The sequence below is a fragment of the Giraffa tippelskirchi genome, chromosome 13 (assembly GCF_054371585.1).
Source record: "Giraffa tippelskirchi isolate mGirTip1 chromosome 13, T2T-mGirTip1v1.2.pri, whole genome shotgun sequence".
Classification (NCBI taxonomy): Eukaryota; Metazoa; Chordata; class Mammalia; order Artiodactyla; family Giraffidae; genus Giraffa; species Giraffa tippelskirchi.
In genome coordinates, this window is record NC_137287.1 from 10,841,244 (window position 1) to 10,857,630 (window position 16,387).

The 16,387-nt window shown below is 44.5% G+C and overlaps 1 long non-coding RNA gene across 9 annotated transcripts in view; it reads right to left on the reverse strand.

Moving 5' to 3' along the window:
* Positions 1 to 16,387, reverse strand: part of LOC145532588 (uncharacterized) — a 623,961-nt gene that overhangs the window by 450,266 nt on the left and 157,308 nt on the right. Inside the window, exons 1-4 of one of the 9 annotated variants that reach the window (XR_014073403.1) lie at positions 10,355 to 10,839; positions 7,818 to 7,873; positions 6,383 to 6,467; positions 1,025 to 1,264 (exon numbers count right to left, since the gene is read on the reverse strand). The exons of 7 other annotated variants lie outside the window; for them this stretch is intronic. This is a non-coding gene — a long non-coding RNA (uncharacterized LOC145532588). Of the gene's footprint in view, positions 1 to 1,024; positions 1,265 to 6,382; positions 6,468 to 7,817; positions 7,874 to 10,354; positions 10,840 to 16,387 lie in introns of those variants that run through there. One more of the 9 variants, XR_014073391.1, reaches the window with a different exon arrangement.

Consider the following 16,387-nt stretch of genomic DNA (forward strand, 5'->3'; position numbering starts at 1 on the left):
GTGCAACCTCAGCTTCCCAGTTTTCAGGGCTAATGGCCCCATGAAAGCAAAGCTGAAGCTCTTGGGACTTCCCTGATGGCCCAGTGGCTAAGATTCCACACTCCCAATGCAGGGGCCCGGGTTCAGGGAACTAGATCCCACGTGCCACAACTAAAAGTTTGAGTGCCGAATCTAAAGACCCTGCATGCCGCAACTAAGACCTGGTGCAGCCAAATACATTTAATCATGAAATCTTTTTTAAGAAGCTGAAGCTTTTGTTGTACCTGGTCTTAAGAAGTCAGGGCAGCCATCAGTAATCTCAGTGCTACTGTCCTGGGAACTCAGCCTGAAGTCACTCTCCCAGTCCTAGGACCCTGGATCTGAGCCCCTGTCTTGTCTTCACCCTGTATCTGTCTCCCCACTGATACCAACCTGCATGGAAGCCCCAAGGAGCATCCTTGCCTTCCCCCAGCTTCCAGTGACCTCTTTTGCTCAGAACCAGCATATATGTCCTCCAAGTGCTCCGGAGTCTGCTTCCAGTCACAGCCAGGCCCACAGGCTCTCACACAGTCCTGCCTAACCCACCTGCCAGGTACCAGCTACCACTTGGGCCCCCTGCTGTTGGGCAACCCTGACTGATGGGTTCTTGGGAGCTCACGCTTCCAGGATTAATGCGAGTGACGGATGCTCTCAGATGTGGTGCTGGAGCAAGGTCAGCTCTCGCCCACACCTGCCCTACCCTAGGTGGCTGCCCCGTCCCGGCTGACCCAGTATTGGTAAAGGACATCTGGCCTCCAGATAAAGCCATGCAGAACCAGAGCCATGGGAAGGGGGAAAGTGACAGCAGTGTCAGAGCTGGCAGCAAGGTTTCTAGCCTGGGAGGAGGAATATAACACTGGCAGAAGTAGAGTTGCTGAAAGGCCATGAAGCAGTTCTGTGCCCTCTGTTCTGGGTGGGTGAGATCTCTGGCCCCGCCACCCACCCACTCTATGCAGGCAGCTGTGCACATCAAACCATCTGCATCACAGAATGCCACCCGACTCACCAGGACACACATCTGCTTGGGGGTGGGGACATGACGCTTCAGATGACTCCAGGGCCGCTGTACAGCTCTGCTCCTTCCAGTGGGGCCAATTTTCCGCTGTGCAAAGCCCACAAGCTGCCGATCTGTGGCCGTTTGTGGGCCCTTTGTGCTTGCTAACAAGGACCAATTGTTGAGGGCACCCCTGATTTTCACCGCTGAACACTACGGCTGCATGCAACTCTCAGTGAATCTTCACAAAGTCTAAAGACACAGGAATCTTCAGTTCAAGACATCAGCTTCCAAACACATCTTGAATTGTTTTTTTTTTTTTTAATTTTTAAAAATTTATTTATTTTTTATTGAAGGATAATTGCTTTACAGAATTTTGCTGTTTTCTGTGAAACCTCAACATGAATCATCCAAAGGTATACATATATCCCCTCCCTTTTGAACCTCCCTCCCATCTCCTGCCCCATCCCTCCCCTCTAGATTGATACAGAACCCCTGTTAGAGTTTCCTGAGCCATACAGCAAATTCTCATTGGCTATCTATTTTACAGATGGTAATGTGAGTTTCCATGTTACTCTTTCCATACATCTCACCCTCTCCTCCCCTCTCCCCATGTCCATAACTCTATTCTCTATGTCTGTTTCTCCATTGTTGCCTTGTAAATAAATTCTTCAGTACCATTTTTCTAGATTCTGTACATGTGCATTAGAATACAGTATTTATCTTTCTCTTTCTGACTCACTTTACTCAATATAATAGGTTCTAGGTTCATCCACCTCATTAGAACTGACTCAAATGTGTTCCTTTTTATGCTGAGTAATAGTGTATCTATACCACAACTTCTTTATCCATTCATCTGTCAATGGACAACTAGGTTGCGTCCATGTTCTGGCTATTGTAAATAGTGCTGCAATGAACAATGGGATACATGTTTCTCTTTCAACTTTGGTTTCCTCAGGGTATATGCCTAGGAGTGGGATTTCTGGGTCATATGGTGACTTTATTTCTAGTTTTTTAAGGAATCTCCATACCATCTTCCATAGTGGCTGTATCAATTTACATTCCCACCAACAGTGCAAGAGTGTTCCCTTTTCTCCACACCCTCTCCCACATCGAGAATTCTTAAAGAATCCAGGAAATGGCAGTAAAGGACACAGCTCTGTGGCCTCCCAGGAGGATCTGTTCTGGGTATTCCTTAATGGTACTAGGGTTTTGACCTTTGCTAATTGCTGTCGCACATGAAGAATGAATACTCCTTCCTATATGCCTTCTCCAGAGCCCTGCCTTCCATCCTCATGGGAAATTTTAACAAAGTATGGCCAATCCAGACTAGTCTACACAGCAGCAATTAGTAAGCTAAAGTTCACAAACAAGGAGCAAAGCGACAGTCTGTATATATGTATAGGAGTGTGGGTAGGTGAATGATAGATCAAGAGAGAGACAGATAATAGACAGAAGATATTAATAGATAAATAGATAGTAAAAGGGGCTTCCCTGGTGGCTCAGACAGTAACAATCTGCCCACAGTGTGGGAGACCTGGGTTCAGTCCCTGGTTGGGAAGATCCCCTGGAGAAGGGAATGGCAACCTACTCCAGTCTCCTTGCCTGGAGAATTTCATGGACAGAGGAGCCTGGCAAGCTACAGTCAATGGGGTTGCAAAGAGGTGGACACAAATGACTAACACACACACACACACACACACACACACACACACACACACACACACAGATAGTAGAAGAAAGATGTATAGATATAGATAATCAGGGCTTCCCAGATGGCTCAGTGGTAAAGAATCTGTCTGCCAATGCAGGAAGTGGGTTCAAGACCTAGGTCAGGAGGATCCCTTGGAGAAGAAAATTGCAACCAACTCCAGTATTCTTGCCTGGGAAATCCCATGGTCAGAGAAGACTGGCAGACTACAAACTATGGGATCAAAAAAGAGTCAGACACAACTAAGCAGCTAAACAACAATAGGTAATTAAATAGATAATAAGTAGAAGATAGATAAATAGGAGAGGATAGATATATAAACACAGATAATAGGTATTAATTGAAGATGAATAGAAGATATATAAATACAGATAATAGATAATGGATAGAAGATATATAGATATAGATAATAATTGATAGGTAATAGAAGATACATAAATGGATAGTAGAAAATAGAAATATAGATAATAGATTGCTAGATAGCTAGATGACAGACTAAACATCAGGCCTTACCATTTGGGAAGGATAAAGTGGGGTTGCCTTATGGTGAATCCACACCTCCACAGGTTACTCAAGAAGAAAATATGCCCGTGTCAAAGGGTCCTCCCATTACTTCTGACAGCCCCCAAAGCAGAATACCTTGTAATGCTACTCAAGGGCTGTGAGGTCAACAGTCCCTGTTGGGATGCTAACAGGTTCCCAGGGATGTTCCTGATTCTGCCATTCCTCAGCCTGGCCGGGGGTGTCGGGTGCTCGGCAGCTACCACCAGTGGTCAGAGACCAGTTCCTGCTCTAGAATCATGCTGCTGAAGATGTGGTCCCTGGACCTGGAGCATTAGCATCCCCGGAAGTTTGTTAAAAATGCTCAGGTCCCACTCCCAGAAGTCCTTTTCTGATGAGTATGGGGTGCATCTAGGCTGCTTCTCAAACTTTAATGGCTGAGGATTCATATGGGGACTCAGTTAAAACCCAGATTTTGATTCTTCGAGGTCTATGGTAGGGGCTGAGATTCTGCATTTCTACAAACTCAGGGCAGTGCTGACCTTCCTGGTCCCCAGACCATATTTTGTGTAGCAAAAAAGTGGAGTCTAGTTCTCTCAGCCTCCAGTATCAGCCCCTCCACCTAGTTTCTCTTTTTGAAAGCACTCCTCACCCTCACCCCTAGAGGTGATAATATGTCTTGCTTCTGCCAATTTTCTAAGACAGGAAAAAAAAAGATTGGATTTCTGCCTTGCAACCCAAGAGGAGCCCAAACAAATGTACTTTATGTTGATCCAAGAAAGCCTCTAGAAGAGATGGTTTCTGAGCATTTAAAAAAGGAAGCAGCAAGGATTCATTCGAAACACAGCCGTGCCAGGTTAGCTTCACACCCTTTTCCCCCACTGGGTACAGGACTCTTTGAGGTTTTACAATGGTTTTACTTTTCAGGAGTACTCTCATCACTTGCCAAATACAACTGAAGAAAAATTACACCCCCTTTAGACTGCAGTCTCTATCTAGAACTGAGCCCGTGACTCTGTGTAACAGGCCTTCTATTTTACACTACAGTCTTCCTCCTCTCCCTACCCAAAACCCACCTTCCCCTTTCCTTATGAGAGATGCTACTGCTTCCAAGTTCCGGTAAAAAACAGAATCCATCGAATGAAACATTCACCTCAATATCCACTCTTTGCCTCTTCCTTTCCATCTCAGTGGCTGAGCTCTCCCTCCCTCACAGGATGCGAATCCTACCATGTAACACCTGAGCCTCCCTGTCTCTCTTCCTCAGAGCCTTCACTTCATCAGTCTCCCAAAACTCATGGTCCTCCCTCCTCATGGTCCATGTCCACTGCCCTTAAATAAGTTCAAGTCCTTCCCATCTTTTAAACCATGAGTATTATTTCTAAAACTCTCCATCACCTTTTGGCTTCTACCCTATCTCTCTGCTTTCTTTCAGAGTAAAAGCTATTGGAAAAGGTGTGCAGTAACTTCTCCATATCTTCACTCCCCACTGACTCTTCAAGCCACAACACCACTGAAATGTTCTGGCAAAGATATCACCATTGTCCTGTCTTTTGCTAAAGCCAGTGAATGCTCCTCAGCCCTTGTTTAACTTGACCTCTCGTTCTCTCTCTCTCTCTCTCACCCTCATCGGGTCTTAGCTGTGGCACATGGGATCTTCGTTGCCACCTGCGGGAATTTTTTTTTTAAAGTTGTGGCATGCGGACTCTTTAGTTGTGGTGTGCAGGATCCTTAGTTATGGCATGCAAACTCTTAGTTGCAGGATCAGTCAGTTCAGTTCAGTCGCTCGGTCATGTCCAACTCTTTGCAACTGCATGGACTACAGCACACCAGGCTTCCCTGTCCTTCACCATCTCCTGGAGTTTGCTCCAACTCATGTCCATTGAGTCAGTGATGCCATCCAACCATCTCATCTTCTGTTGTCCACTTCTCCTCCTGCCTTCAATATTTCCCAGCATCAAGGTCTTTTCTAATGAGTCAGCTCTTTGCATCAGGTGGCCTTCAGCATCAGTCCTTCTGATGAATATACAGCATCTAGTTCCCCCTCCAGGGATGGAACCACAGCCCCCTCCATTGGGATTGCAGTCTTAGCCACTAGACCACCTGGGAAGTCTTGATCTCTCTTCTTAAAGCCTGTTGTCACTGTCCCCAACTCTCCTTCCAGTCTTCCTGCCAGACCTCCTTCCCCTGCTGATTCTCTTTTCCTTTCTCAAGTCTGAAAGTTTGCATCCACTCCCAGGGCTTTGAATTCCTCCTAGGTGTGATCACCACATTTAAATATGTCCCTTTGTTCCAGAATCCTATCTCCAACTGCTTGTCTAACATCTTCATTTGATAACAGAGATAAAACTCAAACCTACCTTGACACAAGGCAATCTATTTACTCCCACCTCCCACAAAAAAACAAAAACAAAAACAAAAAAAACGCTCCATCCTCAGGCCTTGCCTCTCTCAGCAAATAGCATCACTATCATCCAAAATCACATGCACAGAACCTAGGCATATCCTTGATTACCGTAAGTGTGTTCTTTCAGCTAAAGCTCCTGAACTCCTATCCAACAGGACCCTTTCTCCCACCTCCTTATGACTTCCCTAGTGATAACTACCATTATCTCTAGCCTGGACCACCAACGGTGACCTAATTGGTCTCCTGACTTCACTTTGCCTGCCTAGAATACATCCTCCAAGTGGAAGCAATGGTCATCTTTTCAAATCATAAATCAAATCAGATTGTATCACTACTGAAAATTCTCCCCAAATCTTCCCATCACAACCAGAATAAAATCTGAACTCTTTAGCAAGGTCTGAAAGAGCCTGCAGGACCTAGGATGTACCTCTTCCACCTCTCTCACATCATCTCTCCCCCATCCTCCTTCTTCTTGCTCAGGACACTCCAGCTCTTCTGGCTCCTCTTGTTCACAAAGGCTAATCGATTCCTGGAGTTTTATACCTGCTGCTCCTTAGTCATCTTGGGATTTTCCTACAAATTGTCACATGGATGCCTCCTTCTCATTCAGGTCTCAGCCAAAACACCCCTCCTCTTTGCCTTAGCATCCTAGCTAAAACAGTCTCACCTAGCCACTCTCTTCCATGTTACCCTATATTATCTTATTTGTGCCACTTCTGAATGGCTGAAGTAATTTTTGTGTGTTTGTTACCTGTCTCTCCTCCCATCGCCACCAGAAAATAAGTTCCTTGAGGACATCTATGACTATCCGTGGCCCATCAGAGGTACTCAGTTTGCTGAATGGATGAAAGAATGGATGAATAAATGGATGACTAGATGGATGGATAGATATTAATCTCCTAAGGTTACATATCAGCCTCTCTTTACATACTCTTCCCAAACATTTCCATCTACTCCATACTCAGCTGTTGTCTCTGGGCAAGTGATCCCTCAATCTTTATCTCTAACCCAGCTCTCTCCAGACCCCATGGACGGATGTATTCATCTGCCTTTTGGACATCTCTAGCCAAATGTCTCACAGTGCTTCAACCTCGATGCTCAAACTAAAATCTCTTCTTCTTAATTTCTCATCCAAATGAAGATTGCCATTACGTACTCAGGTGCCAAGGCTGGGATTCTGAGCATCAGCCTTCACTCCCTCCTCCCAAATGTTACCAAGACCTGTCGATCCAGTCCCAGATCTGTATACTTCTCTCCATCCACACCACCTCCATCAGCCCTCACCCGGAGCACTGAGACAGCTCTAGTGCCCTCTTCACGTCTAGATGTGTTCAATCCCCTCCACTCGCAGCCCAAGTGGTGTTTCTTTATCTCAGTTCTTCTGTTCCGCATCATGATGAAAACTGAAGTCTAAAACCCTCAGCCTTTCACAATCTGACCTCACTATTCTCCACCATACATTATCCTTATACTATTCAAAGTGCCTGCAGGTTCTTCAATATACACGCACGTTTTCTCTTGCCTCTGAGCCTTCTCTTCTGCCTGAAGTGCCCTTTATCCTATATCTTCTGCTTCTACTTTTTATGCAGTATTTATTGAGGGCGCCACCCCTGTAAAGGAGCCTTCCCTCTTTCCCCATCATCCAGGTCTCGATTAGGGACTTCTCCCCACCTGTTATCATAAAACCCAGTGGCTCTTTTATTACACCCCAGGCACTGCATTATATTTGCCTTCTCACATATCTGTGAGTTCTCTAAAGGCAGTGACAGAGCCTTAAACATCTCTAAATCCTCAATACGGAGAACAGAGCTGACACAGAAAAGGCATTCAAATATGTGTAGATTGATGGGTGGGAACTTGTGGGAGTACAGCATGTATTTTGGAAAACCTAATAAGGGCTCCAGGCATTTTTGACAGGATAGAGTGATGAGCTGGGTTTAACAAGATAAAATTTAATTGGAACAAATGTAAGGTTCTACCCTTGGGTCCAAAAGGCATATATGCGGAAAGAGGGAATGGTGTGCAGCTGCAGTTTATGTGAAAAGCCTGGGGAGTTAGAGTTGTCAGGAAGCTCAGCACGGGTCAATAGTGTGATCTGACTGCCAAAAAAATTAACACAACCTTAGCTTGCACTAAAAGTGTAGCTTCTAGAATGAGAGATAACGCATGTGTCAGCCAGACTATACCTTGGTTATGGGTTCATTCTGAGCATCACACTTCAGGGGCCAGGCTCTAGCAGACTCTGAGGGAAAAGACCAGAGTAGAGAGAGGACTTCAGGTAAAGTTAGATGAGAAACAGGTGGAATATCGGGGTCTGCTTTGCCTTCAGAAACTGTGCGTGTGCGCTTGCTAAGTCACTTCAGTTGGGTCTGACTCTTTGGGACCCCATGGACTGTAGCCAGCCAGGCTCCTCTGTCCATGGGATTCTCCAGGCAAGAATACTGGAGTCGGTTGCCATTCCCTGCTCCAGGGGATCTTCCCAGCTCAGAGATTGAACTTGGGTCTCCCGCCCCACAGGCAGATTCTTTACCATCTGAGCCATCCAATATAAAATTGAAAATTAAAAAAGATACAGATCTGATTATGTCACCCACAAACACACAGTCAGAATCCCTGCATCCCGCACACATATCTCCCCTACCATTCAACCCATACCCAAACCCCTGATTTAAACCCTTCTAGGACTTTCCAGTGTCCTCAGAGTTCAGAAGCACAGCTCTCCTTGCAGCCAGTAAGGCTCTGCTCATTCTGTTCTCATCTTCCTCTCTCTCTTCCTTATTCCCTCTGCCCCAACTTAGGAACCTCTCACCAAACTCTCCTGCTTAAGACTTTCGCTGGGGCAGTTCCATTCACCTGGAAAGATCTTCTCTACCTTCATTTTTTTAAGTATGCTTTTTTTAAAAAGTTACTTGGCTACACCGGGTCTTAGTTGCAGCATGCAGGATCTTGTTCCTAACCAGGGATCGAATCTGGACCCCTTGCATTGGGAGCTCAGAGTCTTAACCACCACATCACCAGGGAAGCCCCTTCTCTCTCCCTTCTTAAACCTAATGCATGCTTTGCATCCTTGGAATCTTGACAGAGTCAGGCTCTAGCCCTTCAGAGAGCAGCTCATTGCCTTTATTCCAGGCTCTCCTCACCACAGATGACTCCTTGTTTCTTTGTTTGCTGTCTCACCTATGAGACTGTAAGCACCAGGTGGGCAAGGGCTAAATCTGGGGTTGCTCACCATCTCATTGCCTTGTCAACATACAAGAGCTTCAGCAAATATGTGCTGAATAAGCCAAGGAATGGATAGATGAGATGACTGGAGGCAATGACTATTTGGACATAGTCTGGGAGGGAATTAAAAGCCTCTAAGTGAGTGGCCAGACTAGATGTGCATTAAGGTCTTTTTTTAATGCTCAAATAACTGCTCTTTAGGACTTCTCTGGTGGTCCAGTGGTTAAGACTCCACGCTTCCAATGCAGGGGATGCAGGTTTGGCCCCTGAGTGGGGAACTAAGAACCCACACGCTGTGCAGCCCCACGTTCCCCTAGAAAAAAAAAAAACTGCCAAAAGAAACAGAGATGGTGGCAAAAACCACTACAATATTGTAAAGTAGTTAGCCTCCAACTAAAATAAATAAATTAAAAAAAAAAAAAAAAGAAAGAGAGATGGTGAGAAAGACATGGATAAAAATGATTCATCATGTCCTTGACATGAGCATGGTACCCTGCACAAACAGATTCTCAATGAATATTTACTGAATAACAGAAGGGATGCATGGGTCAAAGGTAGATGGATACAGAAGTGTCACTTGCTTTGGAGTCAGGCAGGCCTGAATATCCTCTGACTCTACCACATATTAGTTGCTGTTCTTACGCGAATGACCGACTGCCAGTCCTTGAACTCATGCTGGTCCATGACTGTGTTCTCATCTGTCTTTTGCAAAATGAAAAAAAAAAGTCTGCTCTTCACTATCAAGAAATCCCACCCATAAGGCCTCCCTGGTGGCTCAGTGGTAAAGCATCCACCTGCCAATGCAGAAGGCACAGGTTCTGTCCCTGGCCCGGGAAGATCCCATATGCCGCAGAGCAACTAGACCCTTGCGCCACAACTACTGAGCCTGTGCTCTAGAGCCCGGGAGCTGCAACTGCTGAGGCTGCATGCCCTAAAGCCCATGCTCCAAAAAGTAAGAGAAGCCACTGCAGTGAGAAGCCCGCACAACACAACTAAACAGTAACCCCTGCTTGCCCCAACTAGAGAAAAACCTGATGAGCAATGAAATCCCAGCACAGCCAAAAATAAAACAAGAAAATAAATGTAATTATAAAAAAAATTCCCACCCATAATTCAAGGGAATCTCAAACATTTGCCTTTTGAATTTACCAAGGACCTCCCATGAATCCCCCATCCCTTTTAAAATAACTCTTTCAGTGCACTTGCCATATCACACCTAATCCTAAATACATTTGTGATTTGTCTTAAACCCTTCTCCTAAGGAACTTAAAATCCATTTGGGGAGATGGTTGGATGGCATCACCGACTCAACGGACATGAGTCTGAGTAAACTCCGGGAGTTGGTGATGGACAGGGAGGCCTGACACGACCGAGCAACTGAACCGAACTGAACACATTCATCTGTGTGTACCCCTCTCAGCACACCCCAACCTGCAACCAGTGGTCAGCATATACTTGTGGTACATACAGGTAAATGGGTAACATTTACTTGATATCTCACCATGCTGTATTTCACTGTCTTGTTTTTCAAATATGCAAGTGTGTTTGCACACACTAAGTGACCTATGCTACAGGTCATATCCCATCATAAGAAGATGCAGAAATCTTTCTGATTACACTAGTCTTGTTGCTGTTGTTGAGTTGCCAAGTCGTGCCCGACTCTTTGCAACCCCATGGGCTGCAGCATGCCAGGCTCCTCTGTCTTCCACTCCCTCTCCTGGAGTTTGCTCAAGTTCATGTCCATTGAGTTGGTGATGCCATCCAACCATCTCATTCTCTATCACCCCCTTCTCTTCCTGCCCTCAATCTTTCCCAGCATCAGGATCTTTTCCAAGGAGTCAGCTCTTCGCATCAGGTAGCCAAACTATTAGAGCTTCAGCTTCAGCATCAGTCTTTCCAATGAATATTCAGGATTGATTTCCTTTAGGATTGACTGGTTTGATCTCCTTGCAGTCCAAGGGACTCTCAAGAGTCTTCTCTAGCACTAGAATTTAGAATTCGGAATACAGCAGCATTCTGTTGAATCAGTTGGGAATAGGCAGACAAGTAGGCATGGAGCACTGAGATCCCTGTTATGAAAGGTTTCTGTTGCAACCCTTTTCTTGAATGTGACCTGTGTGTGCTTTAATGAATTTTTAAACTATCTTCCTTCAGGCTGCCAATTACAGTCAATTTTCACTCATCTAAAAATCATAAACAGTAAATTAAGTTGAACATTACTCATTTAATACTTCCCTGTGGGCTTTCTATTTTTCCCTCCCCAAATTTAAGGAGGCCCTATTAAATATGTAAGTATGAATTCACAAGCCATTGACTCAGAAGAGGATGCAAAAATTTAACTTTGTTTTTCTAAGCTGAACTTAATTTCTGTCCCACACCCCCAGCTGAAGACTGAAGTCTTGCCAATACGTGGTGAACTCAGTTAAATTTGGGATCTCCTTTACTGCTTCCAGCCTAGTTCCTCATCCTGGCATTTAAGTTCTGGCTCTACACTCGCAGTAGATTTATAAAGCTGTATTTTGGGCTGCTGGGTGTGCATGCATGCTCAGTCATGTCTGACTCTTTGCGACCCCATGGACTGTAGCCAGCCAGGATCCTCTGTCCATGGGGTTTCCCAGGCACGAACACTGGAATGGTTTGCCATTTCCTTCTCCAGGGGATCTTCCCGATCCAGGGATCAAACCCATATGTCTTGCGACTCCTGCATTGGCAGGCGGGGTCTTTACCACCGTGCCACCTGGGATGCAGGTGGATATTGCAATCTATCAAATCCTGGGGTCACCTTTCCAAGCTGACATCTGTTGAGGTGTTTCTGTCACTGTCTGGCTTCAGGCAGGACCTGGCATCATTTAGGATTGTGCTCCACTGAAAATACTTATTGTACTGACTTATGGTGAGTTAAATCAGTGCTTCTTAAAGTCTGGTCTCTGGAAGTTGCATCAGCCTCGTCCGGGTCATTATTAGAAACACAGATTCTTGGGCCCCACCTCAGGAGACTGAATCAGAACCAGTAACCCCTGCACTAAGTAAGCCTCCCAGGTGATTCTGATGCATGCTCAAGCTTGGGAACCAATAATTTACTTTCTTCACAAAACACAAAGTCTGCAAGTCAGTGGCTGTTGTTTGGTGACAGCACAGCCACTCCCAGCGCAATGGATGCTGAGAAAACACGGTTAACACTTGGGGTCCCGGGACTGGAAGGCGGCAGGAGGAATGGAGGTGGACATTGCATCAGTTTCTTCCCCAGAGTCATGTGTGCTGCACAGCAGGGCCCTCTTTGCGAAATTATGAGCCACGGGGCCCACCAGCCTGTTCAGCTACCTGCCACCCTGGTCTGGGAGCCCTGAGGCTTCTGCTGGTTTCACCCTGCTGGTTCAAGGTCATCAGGAGCTTGGTTTCTCATCCTCTGACTGCAGTAGATTCCTCCTGCAGTTATTTCCAGACCATACCAGGCACAGCTCCTGCAAAGCAGCCCTCTAGGCTCAGGAGCTCAGAGGCTTCAGAAGCTGTCGCCCACCTCCCTTTGACAGTGGGCTATCAGTAAGGGATGTGGAGAGGCAGGACACTGGCAGGACCCTAATCACTTCATAAATCAGTGGTCCCTAACCTTTTTGGCACCACAGACAAGCTTCCAGTGATTCGAGTGCATTACATTTATTGTGCCCTCTATTTCTACTATTATTATGTTGTAATATATAATGAAATAATTATACAACTCATCATAATACAAAATCAGATCATCAGGCATTAGATTCTCATAAGGAGCACGCAACCTAGATCTCTCTTATGCACAGTTCATAGCAGGGTTTGTGCTCCTATAAAAATCTAATGCCCCAGTGATCTGATCGTAGGCGGAGCTCAGGTGGTAATGCAAGTGATGGGGAGCTGCTGTAAATACAGATGAAGCTTCACTACCTTACCTGAGGCTCACCTCCTGCTCCGCAGCCCAGTTCCTAACAGACCACAGATCCATACCAGCCCATGGCCTGGGGGTTGGGGACCCCTGTTATATATCACGCCAACCCCAATCCAGTGAGAGTCCCCGCTTTCAAAATCTCATATTAAATAGGAAAAAAACAGATACTGATACAATATGTATTCTCCAAAATCTCTCCGACTTACATAAGGATTTCATCTTAAAAGCCAAGTATGGGAAGCCCTTTTTCTCCAACTCTGTTCTTAAGGCAATGGAAGCCTCAAATACAATGTCTGTAGGAGGCAGAGGTGGAGGGAATGGTCTAGAGGAGACAAGAGAGGGAGGAGGGTGGGAGGTATTGACTGCATCCTCTCAAATCCAGAATGACTTCATAAACACTAGTTGCTGTTTTCAAAAAAAACATCTCTGGAAGGGGATTTTGTACAGATGTTGGAGTGTGTTGGTGGGGGGTGTTTCCCTTAATGCTGTGTCTACAAAGTCCAAAATAGCAGTACGCAACAAAATCTCTCTCAAACCCAGTTATTTTGAGAGGAAACCTAGTGGCGGGGAAGGAATAGTGGGGTAAGAACTGGGTATTCTATCCAGCTCTGTCACTTCCTAAATGGCTAATCACAGCCAAGTGATTTCATCTCTTTGAATCCTGGTTTATACAATCCATAAAAAAGAAGTGAAATGATCTGTCTAGTGCGTACTTTCATATCTATTTCACAGACACTGGTTGTGAAGTTCATAAGAACTGAAGACACACAAAAGCACTTTTTTTTTCATTGAGGTATAATTGATAAGTGTGTGTGCACTCTTTTGTAGTCCAGCTGTTTGCAGCCCCATGGATTGCAGCCTGCCAGGCTCCTCTGTCCATAGCATTTCTCAAGGAAGAATACTGGAGTTCGTTGCCATTTCCTACTCAGGGGATCTTCCCAGTGCAGGGAGTGAACCCACGTCTCTTGCATCTCCTGCATCAGCAAGCATATTCTTTACCACTAGCATATAATCTTATACTAGTTTCAGGTGTAGAACAATGGTAGCCCCCACAAAAAAGATATGTCCATGACCTATGCCCTCCAACACGTGTAAATTTGACTTTACTTGGGAAAAGAACCTTTACAGATTCAATTTAGTTAAAGTAGACCATTCCCATTTAAAATGATAATTGACCAAGTTGGGTTACTGTCTCCCACCTATATGACTGTTTTTCTGTTTTCTGTTTATTTGTTCTTTGGGGCTTTTTCTTCCTTTTCCTGTCTTCTTTGATATTTTTTATGGAATCAAAGATTATACATTTGCATTATCCAAGAAAATTACTTGTCATTCATAAAAACATGATTATAAAAAGATCAAATAACCTAGAAGCAGATGGAGTAAATTACATAAAGCCCTTTTTCATTCCTCCTTTTCCAATCCTAGTGCCTTGGGCAAAGGAAACTATCAACAACTTGATATCCATTATTACAGACTTTTTCTAGGCACACACAGACACACATATGCCATATATATGTAAACAGGTTCGTAACCACATGAATGTAAACAGGAGAGTGCAATTAAGTATTATTGTACAATTTGTTTTTCATATCACTATGTCTTAGAAATATTTTCATGCCCAAACTATGAAGCCATTTTTATCTGCTGCAGAGTATTGCATGGTAGGAATTGGCAGGTACTAATTCAACAATTTCTTTGTTTATGTACAATTATGTTGTTTCTAATTTTTTTGTTATTTCAAAAAATGCTTTGTAAGGCACATTCTCTTGGCAACTCTATTAGCCTTTGCCCTGCTTCATTCTATACTTCAAGGCCAAATTTGCCTGTTACTCCAGGTGTTTCTTGACTTCCTAATTTTGCATTCCAGTCCCCTATAATGAAACGGACATCTTTTTGGGGTGTTAATTCTAGAAGGTCTTGTAGGTCTTCACAGAACCGTTCAACTTCAGCTTCTTCAGCATTACTGGTCGGGGCATAGACTTGGATTACTGTGATATTGAATGGTTTGCCTTGGAAACGCACAGAGATCATTGTGTCATTTTTGAGATTGCATCCAAGTACTGCATTTCAGACTCTTTCGTTGACTATGATGGCTACTCCATTTCTTCTAAGGGATTCCTGCCCACAGTAGTACATATAATGGTCATCTAAGTTAAATTCACCCATTCCAGTCCATTTTAGTTTGCTGATTCCTAAAATGCTGACATTCACTCTTGCCATCTCCTGTTTGACCACTTTCAATTTGCCTTGATTCATGGGCCTAACATTCTAGGTTCCTATGCAATATTGCTCTTTACAGCATCAGACTTTGCTTCTATCACCAGTTACATCCACAACTGGGTATTGTTTTTGCTTTGGCTCTGTCTCTTCATTCTTTCTGAAGTTATTTCTCCACTGATCTCCAGTAGCATATTAGGCACCTACCAACCTGGGGAGTTCATCTTTCAGTGTCCTATCTTTCTGCCTTTTCATACCATTCATGAGGTTCTCAAGGAAAGAATACTCAGGTGGTTTGCCATTCCCTTCTCCAGTGGACCACATTCTGTCAGAACTCTCCACCATGACCTGTCTGTCTTAGGTGGCCCTACATGGCATGGGTCATAGCTTCATTGAGTAAGACAAGGCTGTGGTCCATGTGATCAGATTGGTTAGTTCTCTGAGACTGTGGTTTTCAGTCTGTCTGCCCTCTGATAGAGAAGGATAAGAGGCTTCTGGAAGCTTATGGAACACCCTCTTCCAACAACACAAGAGAAGACTTCACACATGGACATCACCAGATGGTCAATACTGATACCAGACTGATTATATTCTTTGCAGCCAAAGATGGAGAAGCTCTATACAGTCAGCAAAAACAAGACTGGGAGTTAACTGTGGCTCAGATCATGAACTCCTTATTGCCAAATTCAGACTTAAATTGAAGAAAGTAGGGAAAGCCACTAGAGCATTCATGTATGTCCTAAATTAAATCCCTTACGATTATACAGTGGAAGTGAGAAATAGATTCAAGGGATTAGATCTGATAGACAGAGTGCCTGAAGAACTATGGACAGAGGTTCGTGACACTGGACAGGAGACAGGGATCAAGACCATCCCCAAGAAAAAGAAATGCAAAAAGGCAAAATGGCCATCTGAGGAGGCCTAACAAATAGCTGTGAAAAGACAGGAAGTGAAAGGCAAAGGAGAAAAGGAAAGATATACCCATTTGAATGCAGAGTTCCAAAGAATAGTGAGGAGAGATAAGCAAGCCTTCCTCAGTGATCAATGTAAAGAAATAGAGGAAAACAATACAATGGGAAAGACTAGAGATCTCTTCAAGAAAATTACAGATACAAGGGAACATTTCATGCAAAGATGGGCTCAATAAAGGACAGAAATGGTAGGGACCTAACAGAAGCAGAAGATATTAAGAAGAGGTGGCAAGAATACACAGAAGAACTGTAAGAAAAAGATCTTCATGACCCAAATAATCACAATGGCGTGATCACTCACCTAGAGCCAGACATCCTGGAATGTGAAGTCAAGTGGGCCTTAGGAAGCATCACTACAAACAAAGCTAGTGGAGGTGATGGAATTCCAGTTGAGGTATTTCAAGTCCTAAAAGATGATGCTGTGAAAGTG